We start from the raw sequence: 5,731 nt of genomic DNA on the forward strand, positions 1-5,731 counted from the left end.
TGTGTGTGTGTGTGTGTGTGTGTGTGTGTGTGTGTGTGTTAGACATTGGAATAAAAGATACTAAATAAATGAATAAATTCTTAAAAAATGAATAAGTACTACTTGATAAAATGTCATATCAAATAAAAAATATTAACCATTGATTTTTTCTACACATTATACTTATGATGGAATTAGTCCCCGCCACAAATGAGAGATTCAATAGATTCTGCGTTGAATTTAGATAGAAATTCATCAATAACTCTACCTCCAACATTAAATCTCGACTCAAATGCCACAATTGAGATTGGAATAGCTAGTACATCAGCAACCATCTTAGACAAGATCTTATAGTTCATGTTGTTGTTCCTCCAGTAGTCCAAAACACTAAAAGATTTAGTGTTAGGAACATAAGTACCTTTATCCAGATAATCTTGTAATTCTGATTTTATTAGAGGAATGGTTTCATTTTCGTGCAAAATACTCAGAATTTCGTCAAATCGAGTGACAATTGCAACATTATCTTGGGAGGGATGATAAATTATTGCTATCCAAATTAACAATCGAAGACAAAGACTCTTCCAAACATAGAGCTACATACTCATCATATAATTCTTCCAATAAACTCTTGACCTTCTTTATATTCTCATCAACAACTTCATTAGATTTATATATTAAGGAAAAACATATAAACACCATATGAAATTTCACCTAGGATTCAAAACACCAGAAATAGCCATCAACATATTACACTCCCTCACCATTTGTCAAACTTTATTTTCATCAAACCTACCATTTCTTCCATAAACAGATCTTCATCTTCAATAGTTTTATCAAGTACTTGTTTAAACTTCCAGACATCTGTTAAATACAAATTTGTAGTCGAATACTCACTACCTACATTTAAAATAGTAGTGATATTAAACACCTCAAAGAATAATAAAGTGACATAATAAAGTACAAAAATAAATAGTTGATAACCTACCTGAGATCACATGAGTTGCATGATTAAATACTTCAAAGAACTTACAAACTTTCTCAACTTTGTTTCATTCTTCAAGTGAAGGCGCATGATCATAACGAGACTCTATTTCTTTGTAGGCTGCAAAGGCACTCTTAAATTTCAAAATATTTGACAACATATCAAAGGTTGAATTCCATCTTGTTGGACAATCAATGACGAGTTTTCTTTCTTTCAAGCATTTATGCTCAACCACATCACAAAATGCATTTAGTCTTGTATACTGGTGGTTAACATATTAGAAACTTTCGTGATATTTGGAAATGATATCATTAATTTTAGTAAGGTCATCGTGCAATAACAAATTCAATATGTGTGCACAACATCGAACATGAAACAAAGAGCCACCAAGGATTGACTTACTACTTAGAGATAAATTATCTTTGAGACATCTTAAGCATGAATCATTGTAAGAAGCATTATCAAGAGATACTAATGACTCTTCATCATATGCATATTTTTCGTTGCTTTTAGTCTTATTTGTCTTTTATTCATTAGTTAATTTAAGGAGTTATTTGATATATTTTGTTAATTTTAGTTCTTTGGTTTAATGAAATATTTATGTTCTTATTTTCTTGATTAAATAGAGATTTTTCATAGTTTTGCGTTGTAACTTTGTTTTAGTGCAGTACTGAATTTTTGTAAGAAATCAACATGACCTATATGGAGTATTTCAGCCATATCTGGAGTTGTAGATGTCCAATTGGAGTCAAACTAAGTGCAAATGAAATATAAGGTCCATGTCTATAATTTTCATGAAGACACCATAATCCAATTCGGAATCAAAAAAGGAGAACAATGCACTAAACACCAGACATAAGATATTGTGCGCTTGAAGCGCGTTCGAGACGTGTTTCCAAAGTTAGGCGCTGAAGCTTCTGCTGTTCCATGCCTAAAGCGTAGCAGAACACATTAAAACTCGTTTTTCTCACTTTTAAGGGATATTTTTTACTATTGGGAAGTTTGGAGACTTGTGTCCTAGCAGACACTCAGAGACGAATGTTCTTAACACAATTGGAGGAGTTTTATCAAGAATCATTCATGAATCTTTTTTTAATCTCTATCTTTTCTATCTCTGTCATGAGTAACTAAACCTATTTGTTAGGGATAAACGTAATAAGATGAAACCCTATTTGTTAGGGATAACCCTATTTATATGAATGAGTTTATTGAATTATTTTTCTCATCTCTGTGCTTAATGCTTTTTATTGCTTGATCAACATTAAAATGTTGTACGATTCGTATTTTAAAACAGAAGTGGACTTTACGAATGTTTAAAATGAGAAATTCATGAATTTGTAATCTAGGGATAGATGCAGGTCATGAAAGCAATTAAATTAGTTGGAAAGACAATAGTTTAACAAGATAATTCTTGTATGGTAAAGCTTAATTCTAATCTTAAATCCACTAACGAATTAGGGGTTACTTTGGAATTAAAGGTTCTGTCACTAAGACATCAGGGCAAAAATAATAAAGAGAATTCAATAATAATTCAATAAAGGAATGGAGTAACTAGGATCAAATTAGGCACCAAAGTTGGATCCGAAGTGAAACTCATCCCTGACATTTTTCTTATTATTAAGGATCAATTTTACTACTGTTGTTAATTTTAAATATTATTTCAATCAATTTGGGGACATTTTGTTTAATTTTAGAAATTAAATATAATTCGATAGTAAAACGTAATCCTTGAGGTAGACACTCGGTACTACCGTTTTAATTATTACTTGCAACGATTCAGTACACTTGTTGAAATGCTATCAAATACTGGAAAAACTTTATTTTAAATCTCCCAAGTTTTCAAACATTTATGTATAGCATAAGCCACATCATTACCCTGCCTTGAAGGGGGTACTTTCATAAAACTAACTCTTCCATCCTACATCGATGAAATATTATGTGATAACCATATATTCAACTATACTTGATGTCTAGATTTCTACATAATTGCAACTGCTATCATGGTTCACTAATAATCTTGCTCACACTTTCTACATATTTGGGTTTGCATATTGGAAGCCCACATCCAAATGTCGTCCTCGAAAACACTAAAAGAATATTAGTGAACCATGATAGCAGTTGCAATTATTTCCCTGATCTTTTCGTTAAAGTATCTAACACTAGGACTAATAAAAGGGTTACTTGACTTCGATGGCTGAAATGGAATGATGACTTGTCTTGTTTTAGCAGTCGTCTGCAATTTCTTTTGATTGCAACCTCTTGCGTGTCTTTTCAAATGACTAGTACTAGCTCCTGGTCCTCTAGAAGAGTATTTTAGTTTACAATATTAGCAAACAACTTTCTTCACACCTTTAGAGATTTCAAATTCATCAAAATCAATCCAAGCAAACGATATTTTTTCCTCTTTCTCCTAACAGTTGGACCTTTGTTTTTAAGAATAGTGTCATTTTTATTTGCTTGTGTGTTAACTTCTACTTGAGCTGAATCTATAGGCAATGTTCGTTGGTCTCATTATTAGTCATGTGAGTGATGGAATTTGTTCACTTCTTTCTAAGGGAGAAGACATTTGCTGGACAAAATAAAAATGATAAAATAAAATATATTATACTGTTATACTAAGTAAAGTAATGGAAATAAAAGGAATACAAAATAATACTTTTAAAAAATAACATTAAAAAATATTATTAATAGCAAAAAATCTAAAAATAACATAATGATAGTAAGCAGTATAATGTTGAAATATTTCTTAAATTCATCCAAGCTTGACATCAACCCCCCACAAAGCCTTGTAACAGGGTCTTACACAGATAAACTTGGACAAATTAAGCTGCAATCATGTTGCTCATTCCATTGTGCTGGCATCACATTTTTTTTTCAACCAAATCATCTCAAACAAACTCTATCAAATTAAGTAATAATATAATAATACTATTACTAACTTTGAAACACTTCAAAAGGACTCACACCTATTTTATGTATTTCTTTATTATTTTATCTTACAAAACCTAACATTAGAGCAATTTCAGTGGAGTTTCTACAATATTTTTAGGTGTTTTTACAAAGGTTTTACCAAATGAATACATAGATAAAAGGAAAAAAAAAAAAGAAGTTTTTGAAATAGTAAATATTGAAGTCTTACCTTTACCATAACTTAAAGTCTTGAGCATATTTAATAAGACTTTTTTTATTTGATTCCTTCAATTAACACTGTTGTTGTTTACAGAGAAAGAAGTATAAATTATAATTGTAAACAATAAACCATTAGGGTTTCTAAGTCTTATATACTACATATATAAAGGTAATAAATAAATAGAATTGATTTAAAAAAAATCAATGCAACATACATACTTATAAATACAACGTGCAACATGGAAGGAAATTTTAAAGAATGGAGAATGACAATTGACAAGTTACATTGTATAGTAATTAATGCTAATAATAATAATATTATGAATGACGATAATAAAATTGTGTTAGTTTCAAAAACTGCGTTGAAACAAATTTGAAGCTACCACATGGAAGAATAGGGAACAACATAGCACTACGCGAAAAATAGTATTTTATAGCGCTTTTTTAAGCCATTTACAGCGTTTTTTCAAAAAATTAAGCGCTGCAGTATCTAGCGCCTTAAAAAGATACAACAGCGCTCTTTAAAATAAAATAGCGTTGTAAATCCCTTTTAAAAACGCGCTGCTTGTTGTACTAATTTTACAGCGCTTTTTCAAAAAAGCGCTATAATAGGTTCATTCTTATGCACGTTTTACAACGCTTTTTCAAAAAGCGCTGTAAATCCCTTTTAAAAATGCGCTACTTGTTGTACTAGTTTTACATCGCTTTTTTGAAAAGAAACGTTGTAATAGGTGCATTCTTATGCACGTTTTTCCATCTTTATTTTTACCACGAATATCCAGCTATGGTGCGCTTTATTCTGGCAGGTTTGTTGTGTGGGTGGTTTTGATTTAATCTGAAAAAATGAGGTTAATCAGTTTGTTAGTTAATTTAATCTGAAAAAAATGACAAACCTGCCAAAATAAATGTGACAAACCTTTTCCTTTTCCGGTGACGTGACTGACTCGTTGCGGGGAATCTTCTTGTCATTTCCTTTAAACTTTGTATGAATCTAAATAAATGTAAAATTAAAGTTAACAACCGAAAAAATTAGCAATTAAATATAATGAATCATAATCATATATCGTGCAATTAAATATACATATCAATTAAACATACATTTTAATTAAACATACCTTATCAAGGGCAACAAGATTTTTGGGTCATGCCACGTAACTACCTATTGCTTCTCCCAAATACTTCATATCTCCATCGTTGTCCGATATAGGCAACAATGCATTTGGTTCAAAAGCAATCACGGGTGATAATTTGACATGGCTGACAGGGATCATAGTGTTGTGCAATACGTCACCCAAAGTATTGTACAATGTTCCTTTTCCAACCTTGCGATGAGTAGGGGAGGATAAATACAACACGCAAGTAGAGACACCCTAAATCAATGGTTAATACATAAGTATGTGAAACAATTAGGTTGAATAAATTTCTTATTTTATTAAGTAATTAATTACCTCGGGAAGACTTTTAAGACCAATGTTGCAACTAGTTTTTTCACTCTCCATTTGTATTTCACGTTGGAGCTGATCCGGAAGTTGCTTTTCTTTATTCGTCTTCACCAAGAATGCCACTTGCTCTGTTAGGACTTTGAGCTACTCTAATACGTCCTCATTAAATGGATTTGGGCGCTTCTCTTGTGAAAAATAT

At 31.1% G+C, this 5,731-nt stretch overlaps 1 pseudogene; it reads right to left on the reverse strand.

Moving 5' to 3' along the window:
- Window positions 1-173: 173 nt before the first annotated feature.
- LOC140918723 (zinc finger BED domain-containing protein DAYSLEEPER-like) lies at window positions 174-743 on the reverse strand (annotated as a pseudogene).
- Window positions 744-5,731: the final 4,988 nt, after the last annotated feature.

This window comes from Cicer arietinum, chromosome 7 (genome assembly GCF_000331145.2).
Source record: "Cicer arietinum cultivar CDC Frontier isolate Library 1 chromosome 7, Cicar.CDCFrontier_v2.0, whole genome shotgun sequence".
Lineage (NCBI taxonomy): Eukaryota > Viridiplantae > Streptophyta > Magnoliopsida > Fabales > Fabaceae > Cicer > Cicer arietinum.